The sequence below is a fragment of the Mustelus asterias genome, chromosome 12 (genome assembly GCF_964213995.1).
Source record: "Mustelus asterias chromosome 12, sMusAst1.hap1.1, whole genome shotgun sequence".
NCBI lineage: Eukaryota > Metazoa > Chordata > Chondrichthyes > Carcharhiniformes > Triakidae > Mustelus > Mustelus asterias.
In genome coordinates, this window is record NC_135812.1 from 13425976 (window position 1) to 13439561 (window position 13586).

The 13586-nt window shown below is 47.4% G+C and overlaps 1 protein-coding gene across 1 annotated transcript in view; it reads right to left on the reverse strand.

Moving 5' to 3' along the window:
• The window catches only part of ccdc92ba (coiled-coil domain containing 92Ba), a 90228-nt gene that overhangs the window by 42865 nt on the left and 33777 nt on the right, over positions 1-13586 (reverse strand). The gene's annotated exons all lie outside the window — the stretch shown is intronic.

The following is a 13586-nucleotide window of genomic DNA, read 5'->3' on the forward strand; positions in this document are numbered from 1 at the left end:
TTGTTTTGTAAGGGAATTGAAGCTCTACTTTCAAAAGGCAAAACTCCCATGGCCATGGGTCAGGAGCAGGAGAATATGACTAATTAAGAACATAAGAACTAGGAGCAGGAGTAGGCCATCTGGCCCCTCGAGCCTGCTCTGCCATTCAATAAGATCATGGCTGGTCTTTTCATTGACTCAGCTCCACTTACCCGCCTGCTCACTGTAACCCTTAATTCCTTTACTGTTCAAAAATCTATCCCTGCCTTAAAAACATTCAACGAGGTAGCCTCAACTGCTTCATTGGGCAGAGAATTCCACGGATTCAAAACCTTTTGGGTGAAGAAGTTCCTCCTCAACTCAGTCCCAAATCTGCTCCCCCTGATTTTGAGGCTATGCCCCCCAGTTCTTGTTTCACCCGCCAGTGGAAACAACCTCCCTGCTTCTATCTCATCTATTCCCTTCATAATTTTATGTTTCTATAAGATCCCCCCCCCTCATTCTTCTGAATTCCAAAGAATATAGTCCCAGTCTACTCCATCTCTCCTCATAAGCCAACCCTCTCAACTCCGGAATCAACCTAGTGAATCTCCTCTGCACCCTCTCCAGTGCCAGTACATCCTTTCTCAAGTAAGGAGACCAAAACTGTACACAGTACTCCAGGTATGGCCTCACCAGCACCTTATACAGCTGTAACATAACCTCGCTGTTTTTAAACTCCATCCCTCTAGCAATGAAGGATAAAATTCCATTTGCCTTCTTAATTACCTGCTGCACCTGCAAATCAACCTTTGTGATTCATGTACAAGAACACCCAGATCCCTCTGCACAGCAGCATGCTGCAATTTATTTTACCATTTAAATAATAGTCCATTTTGCTGTTCTTCCTACCAAAATGGATGACATCACATTTATCAACATTGTACTCCACCTGCCAAACTCTTGCCCTCTGACTTAAACTATCTATATCCCTTTGCAGACATTCAGTGCCCTCTGCACACTTTGCTCTGCCACTCATCTTAGTGTCATCTGCGAACTTTGACACACTGCACTTGGTCCCCAACTCCAAATCGTCTACGCAAATTGTAAATCGGACAGCTCTTGCAAATTGCCAGCACAGATCTGATGGGCAGAATGGCTTCCCCTGGTGTTTTTACGATTCTGTGGTACCAGTAAGGTCATGCTCACATTGAGGTTTTTGGGGGCCTTCAGACCGGAAAGCAGAATAAAGTCACGGAAATAAACGGTATTTGAAGGAGAATGCAACAAAATTAATAACTCTCTTGGGAGAGGTGTAATGGGTCAAAGGGCTTCTTTGTTTGCTGTGAGATTCTCATCCCACTGTGCTTCTCTTCTGCACCTTTGGAGACTCGAGGGGTCTGGAGGAGTTTGCCTGCCACTCTTTTTCAGTTAAAACAATTAAACTAACTTAATTAAACTGAGGGACAAAGCAAGGGGGCAGCCCAAAACAAAAGCAAAGCGCAAATGAAACTTAAAACATCAGACCAAATTGTGATTAAAGGGGTTAATAACGCACTCCAGTCCCGGTGGTGTCCAACGGGCATGGAAGGCCTCGATGGTGCCTGTGGACGCCGCGTTCTCCCTTTCCAGGGACACCTGGCTGCGAATATAGCCACGGTACAGGGGCAGATAGTCAGGTCGGACGACCCCCTCGATCGCCCGCTGCCTGGACCTGTTTATGGCGAGTTGGACAACCCCAGGAGCAGGGTCACGAGGAGGTCCTCCTCCTTCCCTGCCCCCTCCGCAGCAGGTGCCCGATCAAGAGCGTGGGACTGAAGTGCAAACAAAACAGTAATAAAAGATTTTGGACACAACAAATGCACTGATTCATAAATTTCCCCCACCCATCACACAAACCAGCCTCCCATCCAGTGACTCTGTCTACACTTCCCGCTGCCTCGGCAAAGCAGCCAGCATAATCAAGGACCCCATGCACCCCGGACATTCTCTCTTCCACCTTCTTCCTTCGGGAAAAAGATACAGAAGTCTGAGGTCACGTACCAACCGACTCAAGAACAGCTTCTTCCCTGCTGCCGTCAGACTTTTGAATGGACCTACCTTGCATTAAGTTGATCTTTCTCTACTCCCTAGCTATGACTGTAACACTACATTCTGCACACTCTCCTTTCCTTCTCTATGAATGGTGTGCTTTGTCTGTATAGCGTGCAAGAAACAATACTTTTCACTGTATGTTAATACATGTGACAATAAATCAAATCAAATCGAAAACAGACATGATCCACAGACTCTACAAGACAGCAAAAATGGAATTTTTCTTGGGAGTCCATGAACTGGTGCAACCTAAGGTTGTATGGGACAGCTGCATGAAACACCCTCCACCCCAGTTCCCCAATGTTAAGGAGGGAACCTCCCCCGTAGTGGGACCTCCAAGCACTTTGACTGCCTAATTGTTCAGCTGGGTCAGAGATGGGCCATCACAAGATTGTGGGAAATTAATCTTAATTATTTTATTTGAGTACAGCAGCAGGGATGTGTTGTTGCAATTGTACAGGGCCTTGGTGAGGCCGCACCTAGAATATTGTGGGCAGTTTTGGTCTCCTTTTCTGAGGAAGGATGTTCTTGCTCTCGAGGGAGTGCAGCGAAGGTTTACCAGGCTGATTCTGGGGATGACGGGACTGATGTATGAGGAGAGATTGACTAGGTTAGGATTGTTTTTGCTGGAGTTCAGACGAATGAGGGGGGGGGAACTCAGAGACTTATAAAATTCTAACAGGACTAGACAGGGTAGATGCAGGGAGGATATTCCCAACGGTGGGAGAGTCCAGAACCAGGGGTCACAGTCTGAGAGTTCGGGGTAGACCATTTAGGACGGAGATGAGGAGACATTTCTTCACCCAAAGAGTGGTGAACCTGTAGAATTCATTACCACAGGAAGTAGTTGATGCCAAAACATTGAATGTATTCAAGAGGCGGCTGGATATAGCACTTGGGGTGAATGGGATCAAAGGTTATGGGGAGAAAGAAAGATTAGGCTATTGAGTTGGACGATCAGCCATGATCATGATGAATGTCGAAGCAGGCTCGAAGGGCCGAATGGCCTCCTCCTGCTCCTATCTTCTATGTTTCTTCTTCTATGTATTTTGTGCAGTGAATATATGGCTGTCACTGCCATTGCAAATAGCAGGATCACCGCAGAGAGCAGACTGTGCTATTTCTTTCAATATTGTAACCTCTGTTGCACTGGCTCCAGCTACCAAAACAGGGGATGTGAAGGAAATCAGTAGCTTTTTGCCACACGCTTTGTATTCACATAAATCAGGGGCTGCTAACCAAGAGTTTACATTTGCACCAAAGCTGCCTCTTCTCCATATAAAGCACTAAAAAAAACTGATCATTGAAGTTCTTCCAAAAGGTAACTGATCTCGAGCTGTTAGTTCACTACCTTTGGCTTGTCATGAACTGTTGAAATGATGGATAGAACGCTGAACTGAGTGCCCACAAAAAAAACTAAAGGGAGAATCGCATTGATATAGCGTCTTTCACAACCTCAGGACACTCCAAAGCACATTATGGTGGTTAAAGTACTTTGCAGGGTGTAGTTACTGTTGTAATGTAGGAAACAGGACAACCAGTTTACACACAGCAACCTCCCACAAATAGCAAAGTGATGATGACCAGGTAATAGCTTTTGAACGGTGAGGGGGAAATGTTGGCCGGGACATCGGGAATAACTACTATTGCTTTGATTTATTATTGTCACATGTATTGGGATACAGTGAGCAGTATTACTTCTTGCACACTATACAGACAAAGCTTACCGTTCATAGAGTACATAGGGGAAAAGGGAAGGAGAGGGAATGTAGTGTCACTTGATTGGTTATATCCAGACGAGGGAGCAGACAGATCAGTTTCATCCGGAATTCTCCAGTCTCGTTCGCTCTGCCATCGAGAACGGAGAATATGGCACTCAGCCAAAACTCCATTCACTGCAGCGGGACTGGAAAATCCACGGGGCGAGCTTGGAGAATGCCGGCTGCAGAGTGGGGGGGGGGGGGGGGGGGGGGGGCGAGGTCAGAGAATCCCAGCCGCGGGGGGGACCAGGTTGGAGAATCCCGGCTCTGCGGGGCGAGGTCAGAGAATCCCGACCGCAGGGTGGCGAGGTCGGAGAATCCCAGCCTCGCGGGGTGAGGTTGGACAATCCGGCCGCGCGGGAGCGAGGTCGGAGAAATCCAGCCGGCATCTCTAACAATGCAGCTCGCCCTCAGTGCTGCATTGGAGAGACAGCCTCCAGTTCCTTAGTTTTGGAGTGTCTTGGGTGAAAGATCCACCTTCTGACTCCCAGGTGAGAGTGCCCCGACTGAGCCACAGCTTACACTGACGAAAGTGGACCAGCCTCAGTGCAGGGCATTCACAGGATGGGAGTGGGGATCCAGAGAAAAGTTGGTGAAAATCACACGCTCCAATTTGTCGTGAGCAGGTTTGTTCGGACACTATGCTGGAACTCAAGGAGTGCTTGGACAGGTGACGGTAAACCCAAACCCTGATCGTTTTTCAGTGAAGCTATGCTGGGAAGCGTACATGTCTGTTCCTCTGATGATGATCAGGTCTGGCTTGTAAACTTCTAAAGACTGAACCACGCAATAATGAAATCCGCCAGTTGAGCGAAAGGTTGCAGATTGCTGCACTTGCTACATTACAACTAAAATGACACTCCTGGGCGGGATTTTCCAGCCGCACTTGCCCTAAAACCGGAAAATCCCGCCTGAGGTCAGCAGACCATTGCATAGTCCGCCCCTGCCTGCTACAACTCGTGTGGTGAGCAGGATGGGGACATTCCCTGCCTGGTGTTTAGCTTGCTTTCACGTACCTCCCACCGACTGTCTACTGTCTGATCCGCCATTTTCTTTTTTTTTAAATAACAAATTATTCTGGGTTAGGTCTTTTTATCACCACCCACCCCCCCCACGCACCACTGAAATGCTGTGCCTTTGATTTTAGGTATTGTCAGTACAGCCTGGGATGGGCCGAAGGTGCTTTTCTGCACTGTATGACTCTATGGCCGGAATTTTAATGTCCTGCCCGCCGCGGGAATCGGAGCAGACGAGAGGCGGACCATGGAAAGGTCCATTGACCTCGGGCGGGATTTTATGGTTTTGGGACGAACGAGGCCTTAAAATCCTGCCCTGTAACTCTATCAAATGAGGCCAATTAGCCAGTCTGATGTGCTGGGCTTGGATTCCTTTTTTAATTTAATTGGTTTTCAACAGAACCTGATGAGTGCAGCCCAGCTCTGGAATACCCTTCCTATTCGCGAAATGTTCCCCTACCTGCAAGTCAATGTTCCACTTTATACCCAGAAACTGATGCGGCTTTGCATCCGGAAGTTTATTTATTAGTCACAAGTAGGCTTACATTAACACCTCAACGCTGTGGTTAGATATGCAACCTACTGACAGAAACCCCTCTCCATTTTCCCCCAGAAACCTTTACCCAATCCCGTATCAACCGACACAAGAACAGCTTCTTCCCTGCTGCCGTCAGACTTTTGAATGGACCGACCTCGCATTAAGTTGATCTTTCTCGACACCCTAGCTATGACTGTAACACTACATTCTGCACTCTCTCCTTTCCTTCTCTATGAACGGTATGCTTTGTCTGTGTAGCATGCAAGAAACAATACTTTTCACTGTATGTTAATACATGTGACAATAATTATTCAAATCCAGTGCCAACTTGATTTTGTGTACGTTCTTTAACAGAGAATTTACACAGACACAAACAAATGGCAACACATTTAAGAAAGGAATATTAGGAAAAGTGACCAACAAAATTGGGTAAAAGCGGGTTTTAAAGAAGCTCTTATTCAGGAGGGAGGAAGTGCCACAGCATGGGGCCCAGGTAGCCAAAGACACGGCCATCGATGTTGGGGGGGGCGAAGGAGAGAGGATACACAAGGACCAAGCTATAGCGATGTAGCATAGAGGTACTGTAGGGCTGGAGGAGGTTACTAAGAAAGGGAGGGGGCAACATGAGGAAGGGATTAAACATGATGCTGAGAATTTTAAGTTTAAGATGTAGGGGAATTTTATGTGGGTCAGTAAGGACACAGCTGTTAGGTGAGCAGGGCTGCTGTAGGAGAGGACACAGGTAGCAGGACATTGGACCAGCTGACGTGAATGTAATCTGGGAGTTGAGAGACTGGCCAGGGAGTGTTGGAATAGACAATTCAGAGATGAAAAATCCACAGGGGAGGGTTTCATTGGCAGCTTGGCTGAGGGACAGGTGGGCCTAGTTGGTCTTACGATGAGGAGAATATGGCCTTTTCTCCCCCCTCATGTTCAACTGGAAGAATTTGGGATTATAAATCCATTGGTGGGCAAGTAGAGAAGGGATTGGCAAGGTTAGCACCCCGTGGGCATGCTGGGCAGCTTGGGTCACTGCTGGTGAGGGGGCAGCAGTGGGTAATTCAGGGAACACTTTAGAGAATTCCAAGAGAGGCACAGAGGGTAGTTGTGCGTTTATGCAAGGGGCATACAAGATGAAATGGCAGCAAGAGAGTAGCAAGGACAAAAAAACAAAGGAAAGTACAGCACAGGAACAGGCCCTTTGGCCCTCCAAGCCTGCGCCGATCATGATGCCTGCCTAAACTAAAACCGTGTGCACTTACGGAATCCATATCCTTCCATTCCCATCCTATACATGTATTCATCTAGATGCCCTCTAACTGCCGCTATCGTGCCTGCTCCCACCACCTCCCGGACTGCGCGTTCCAGACATTCACCACCCTCTGTATAAAAAACTTACCTCACACACCTTAAACCTATGAAGGTTGAGGAGTGACGGGTGGGGTGAGGATGAAGGGAAGAACTGAAAGATGGGATGAGTGGTTGATGGGAAGGGGAGAAGAGGAAAAAAGCCAAGGGAGTCAAAAAAATAAATGGAAGCAATGGACTCTGGTCTGGAACAGCAGCCAAAACATGCATATAAAATTAAAGGTCATAAAATTCTGTTTCGACTTCATTGACGGACACAAGAGATTTTAGCTCATTAAATGTCATTGAAATACCGCCTTGTGGAGAGAGCCTGATTTTTAAGAATCCCCTTCTTGTTTTCAAACCCCTCCATGGCTTCGTCTCTCACTAACTCTGTAATCTCCTCCAGCCGCATAATCACCCAAGGGGAGGCAATGGCCTAGTGGTATTATTGCTAGACTCTTAATGCAGAAACTCAGCTAATGTTCTGGGGACCTGGATTCGAATCCCACCATGGCAGATGGTGGAATTTGAATTCAATAAAAAAAATCTGGAATTAACAATCTACTGATAACCATGAAAACCAGAGTCAGAAAAACCCATCTGGTTCACTAATATCCTTTGGGGAAGGAAATCTGCCATTCTTACCTGGTTTGGCCTACATGTGACTCCAGAGCCACAGCAATGTGGTTGACTCTCAACTGCCCTTGGGCATCTAGGGATGGGCAATAAATGCTGGCCAGCCAGCGACATCCATGCCCCACGAATGAATAAGGAAAACTGCGCTCTTTAATCCTGGCCTTTTGTGCACCACCCCTGATTTTAATCTCCACAATTGGGTGGTCATACCTTCAATTTCTCACGCCCAAGCTCTGGAATACCCCTCTGTCTATTTACCCTCGTTTTCCTGCTTAAAGGCACTTTTAAAACCACCCCTTTGACTAAGGTACTGGTTAACTGACCTAACATATCCTTATGTGGCGTGAGGTATCATTCTTTGTTTCATACTGCTCCTCTGAAGTGCTTTGGGACATTTTACAGCGTTAAATGTCGGAATGGAGTTTGCACGTTCTCCCCGTGTCTGCGTGGGTTTCCTCCAGGTGCTCCGGTTTCCCCCCACAGTCCAAAGATGTGCGAGTTAGCTGCATTGACCATGCTAAATTGCTCTTAGTGTCCCGGGATGTGTAGTTAGAGGGATTGGCGGGGGAAGTATGTGGGGTTACGGGCATAGGGCCTGGGTAGAATTGTTTTCGGTGCAGACTCGATGCAGTTCATCTGCTGTCCTGGTCAGCATTTAGTGGGAGCTTGCTGTGCACAAATTGGCTGCCTTGCTTCCTACATTAGAACGGTGACTGCACTTCATCGGCAGTAAAGCACTTTGGGACATCACGACGTTGTGAAAGGCGCTATATAAATGCAAGTTCCTTCTCTCCGAGTGCGGTTTGTGTATTTTGTTCTTACACTATAAGGATTCTACTATATAAATGTGAATTATTCCATAGAATCCCTGCAGTACAGGAGGAGGCCATTTGGCCCATCGAGTCTGTACTGACCACAATCCCACCCAGCCCCCTATTCCCATCACCCTCATTTACTCTGCTAATCCCCCTGACAGTAGGGTCAATTTAGCATGGTCAATCCACCTAACCTGCTCATCTTTGGACTGTGGGAGGAAACCTGAGCACCCGGAGGAAACCCACGCAGACACGGGGAGAACATGCAAACTCTACACAGACAGTGACCCGAGGCCGGAATTGAACCCGGGTCCCTGGCGCTGTGAGGCAGCAGTGCTAACCACTGTGCCACCCCTGCTATTATCGCTTAATGTGTGTAATCCGGTATCTCCTTGCGAGCCTCACTATTTCACTGAGGGGAGCAGGAGATATGGCATCATCAATTGGCTCTACCATCCTGCCTTCACATTACCACATCAGCTGCATTCCTGTACGTACTGGGTTACAGTCAATATCTTCCTGGCAGCTGACCTAATGCTTTGTATTCAAGTTCCTCGAAACCTCATTCTATCTTGAGAATTCAGTGACTTTGAGAAGCCCCCGAGCCATGAGCGAGACGACAGATTACCATCCGGCCTTGTGTTCCTGGCCTTCTGCAGCTGCAGCGGAGAACCATTTTTCACACAGGCGGCAGCAATTTTCTCTGCGCGTCTTGGAGGACACAAGGCTGCACCGTCCCCAGACAGCTGGTGAAAGTCACGCGTGTCGCAGTGGTGTAGAATGCAATCTGGTCACCTCTCACCACTTCCCGTCTAGACTAATGGGGGTGAATCGTCATCGTGGCTGTCTCCCTTTCCAATTAAAATCCAATTCTGTGATGCACCTCACTCTGCGCATTGCGTACAATTCCCAGCCTCGCTCAGACTCCACAAGAAAGGACCACGTAGGAATTTTTAAAGGCGGTTCGGTGAGCCTAAACCAGGAAAAGATTTAGGACACGGGCGGGGCTCAGGAACACTGCTCCTTGGTGAAAAAATTCCTTCTTTAGCTTCAAGAAGATTCTTCAATAATGAAAGGAACAGACAAACTCCAACAAGCCTAGGTTTGGAGTTCACATTCACAAAATACACAAGCCGCACTCAAAGAGAGAAGGAACTTGCATTTATATAGCGCCTTTCACAACGTCGCAATGTCCCAAAGTGCTTTACTGCCGATGAAGTGCAGTCACCGTTCTAATGTAGGAAACAAGGCAGCCAATTTGTGCACAGCAAGCTCCCACTAAATGTTGACCAGGACAGCAGATGAACTGCATCCCTTTGAACATTACAGAACCATCGAATCCCTACAGTACAGAAAGAGGCCATTCAGCCCATCGAAATTGCACCGACTCTCCTACAGAGCATCTTACCCACCTCCCCCCCACTTCTGCCCGTTTCCTGTAATCCCGTGCATCTACCACGGCTAACCCATCTAACGTACACATCTTGGGACATTAAGGCGCAATTTACCACGGCCAATTAACCTAACCAGCACATCTTTCGGACTGCGGGAGGAAACCCTCGCAGATATGGGGAGAATGTCTGTGTGGAGTTTGCACAGCCACCCGAGGCTGGAATTGTACCCTGGTCCCGGCCGCTGAGAGCCAGAAATTGGGGGAAAATTCCAAACTTGTGAGATTCCCGATTTCATTCCAAATGACCCAGATCCAACTTTGAGATTGCTCCCTCAATTGTTCTGGAGAGAGAGCGCACATAGAAGAGTTACTGGAATTGTTAGTGGGCTGGAGAATTGTACCTACGAGGAGAGGTTGGAGAGTTTGGGGTTGTTTTCCTTGGAACAGAGAAGGCTGAGGGGTGACATGATTGAGGTGTACAAAATTGTAAGGGGTAGAGAGTGGATGGGGTAAAATTGTTTCCCTTGGAGGAGAATTCTGGGACCAGGGACATAGATCCAAGATAAGTGGCAGAAGGTGTAGAAGGGACATGAGGAAGAACTTTTTTTATGCAGAGGGTAGTGGGTGTCTGGAATTCACTGCCTGAGCTAATAAGTATCTGGATGAACACTTGACACATCATAGCATTCAGGGCTATGGGCCAAGTGCTGGCACATGGGATTAGGTGGGAGTTCAGGTGTTCCTAATGTGTCGGTGTGGACTCGATGGGCCGAATGGCCTCTTCTGCGCTGGATAGTTCTATGATTCTATGAGTTGGTGGTGGAGGCAGAGACCCTAAACCCATTTAAAAAGTACCTGGATCTGCACCTTAAATGCTGTAAGCTACGGGGCTATGGGCTGGGTGCAGGAAGGTGGGATTACAAAGGGCACTTGGTGTCTTTGGGTCGGCATGAAAAGATGGGCCAAATGGCCCCCTTCTATCATTTCTACTCTTGATTTACCCTCCCCCTGCCATCAATTGAAATACTTCTTTCCACAGACTACAACCCTTCTGAAACCTTTTCAACATTTCAAATACCTCATGTTTGTCAGGTATAGCAACACAATTGACCGTAAACAGACCCGGTACCTTCTCTCATTCCTCACCGAGTAGCCCCATTGTATTTGACATTGGGCGTCAGTGTGCTTTTACATTGAATTTTGAGGGTGTCCCACCGAGGGACCAGCCACCCAGGCGATAGGTAGCTGTGCAAAACAGACCACCGCAGTCCCAGATTACACTGAAGCTGCTGGACTCATTATTTCATGGCAATGGGGGCCTTAAATGGGTCATAGTTTGAGGGGTAAACCTTTTAGAATGGAGGTGAGAATGTATGGAATTCACTCCCACAGAAAGTAGTTGAGGCCAAAACGTTGTCCGATTTCAAGAAGAAATTAGATATAACTCTTGGGGCTAAAGGGATCAAAGAATAAGGGGGAAGGGCAGGGGAGTCAGGACACTGAATATGATCAGCTATGATCAAAATGGATGGCGGAGCAGGCTCGAAGGGCCGAATGGCCTACTTCTGCTTCTAGTTTCTTTGTAAATGTTCGACACGTGGCGACTGAATTGGATTCAGCTGTGATGGGTCCCTGTAGTTGAATAGGTCGCTGTCTCACACCATCAAAGGTCACATTTGGGCCAGGTATCCATGGGAGACTCTGCAAACCAGCTTCACAAGGGGAGCAAATTGGTGGGAAAATGTGGAATCTAAACAAAATGTACTAGGTTAGCACTAAGACCATAAGATATATGAGCAGAATTAGGCCATTTGGCCCATCAAGTTTGCTCCGCCTTTCAATCATGGCTGACATGATTCTCATCCCTATTCTCCTGGTCTTCTCCCTGTAACCCTTGATCCTCTTAAAGACACTCAATGACCTGGCCTCCACAGCTCCCTGTGGCAAAGAGTTCCACAGATTCACCACCCTCTGGCTGAGGAATTTCTTCCTCAGTTTTAAAAGGAGTGTCCCTTCACTCCGAGATTGTGCCCTCGAGTTCTAGCCTCTCCCACTAGTGGAAACATCCTTTCCATGTCCACTCTATCTAGACCTCTCAGTATTCTGTAAGTTTCAAATAGATCCCCCCTCATCCTTCTAAATTCCATTGAGAATAGGCCCAGACTCCTCAACTGCTCCTCATGCAACAAACCCTTGATGCCTGGGATCATTCTTGTGAACCTCTTCTAGACCCTCTCCAAAACCAACACACCCTTCCTTAGGCATGGGACCCAAAACTACTCACAATATTCCAAATGGGATCTGACCACCTTATACAGCCTCAGTAGTATGTAGAGGTGTTGCTAATCTTCTTGTCTGGGTGGCAAGACACTTATAATTGTTGCACAACCATAATTAAAAGAGCCAAGGTTGCGAACACTGAGGTAAACATGTTTAAAAGTTTAAAGAAGTGGCCTCATTCTGGGGTAGTGAAGTTGAGTGGGGTTTTAGTTTTAGGAATAATCTGCATCACAAGACTGAAGTTGTAGGTGATATAACTGAGGAACAATTCAGTCCATATTCCCGTGAATACATGTATTCTGTTTGGCAAAGTCCAACTTGGTTAATTTCTCCGTGATTGTTGAGTCCAATTAACTGAATAGTCTCAGCAGGGGAGGTGGCGGCCCAGTGGTATTGCCATAGACTAGTAATCCAGAGACACAGAGTAATGCTCTGGGGACCCGAGTTCGAATCCTACCATGGCAAATGGTGAAATTTGAATCCAATAAATTAATCTGAAATTAATGCGGATTGCCATTAAAAAAAAACTCCATCTTGTTCACCAATGTCCTTTAGGGAAGGAAATCTGTCATCCTTACCTGGTCTGGCCTTCTTGTGACTCCAGGCCCGCAGCAATGTGGTTGACTTTTAAATGCCCTCTAACACGGCCTAGCTCAGTTCAAGGGCAATTAGGAATGGGCAACAAATGATGGCCTTGACAACACGGGCAGCATGGTAGCACAGTGGTTAGCACTCAGTGCCAAGGACCCAGGTTCGATTCCCAGCTTGGGTCACTGTCTGTGTGGAGTCTGCACATTCTCCCCGTGTCTGCATGGGTTTCCTCCAGGTGCTCCAGTTTCCTCCCACCATCCGAAAAACGTGCTGGTTAGGTGCATGGGCCATGCTAAATTCTCCCTCAATGTACCTGTACCAGAGTGTGGTGACTAGGGGATTTTCATTGAATTATACAGCACAGAAGAGGCCCTTCGGCCCATCGAGTACGCACCGACACATTAGAAACATCTGAACTCCCACCTAATCCCATTTACTAGCACTTACTCCATAGCCCTGAATGTTATGGCGTGCCAAGTGCTCATCCAGATACTTTTTAAAGGATGTGAGGCAACCCGTCTCTACCACCCTCCCAAGCAGCGCATTCCAGACCACCACCACCCTCTGGGTAAAAAAGTTTTCCTCACACCCCTCTAAACCTCCTGCCCATCATCTTGAACGTATGACCCCTCATGACTGACCCTTCAACTAAGGGGAATAGCTGTTCCTTATCCACTCTGTCCATGTCTCTCATAATCTTGTAAACTTCGATCAGGTCGCCCCTCAGTCTTCTCTGCTCCAACGAAAACAACCCAAGCCTACCCAACCTCTCTTCATAACCTTAATGTTCCATCCCAGGGCAGCATCCTCATGAATCTCCTCTGCACCCCCTCCAGTGCAATCACATCCTTCCGAAAATGTGGTGACCAGAACTGCACACAGTACTCCAGCTGTGGCCTCACCAAAGTTCTAAACTACTCCAACATGACTTCCCTGCTTTTTCCAATCTGTGCCTCGATTGATAAAGGCAAGTGTCCCATATGTCCGTTTCACCACCCTACTAACATGCCCTTCCACCTTCAGAGATCCGTGGACAAACACGCCAAGGTCCCTTTGTTCCCCAGAACTTCCTAGTGTTCTACCATTCAGTGAATGCTTTCGTGTCAATCCTAAAGTGGATTCAAATTCTCACAGTAACTTAATTGCAGTGTTAAT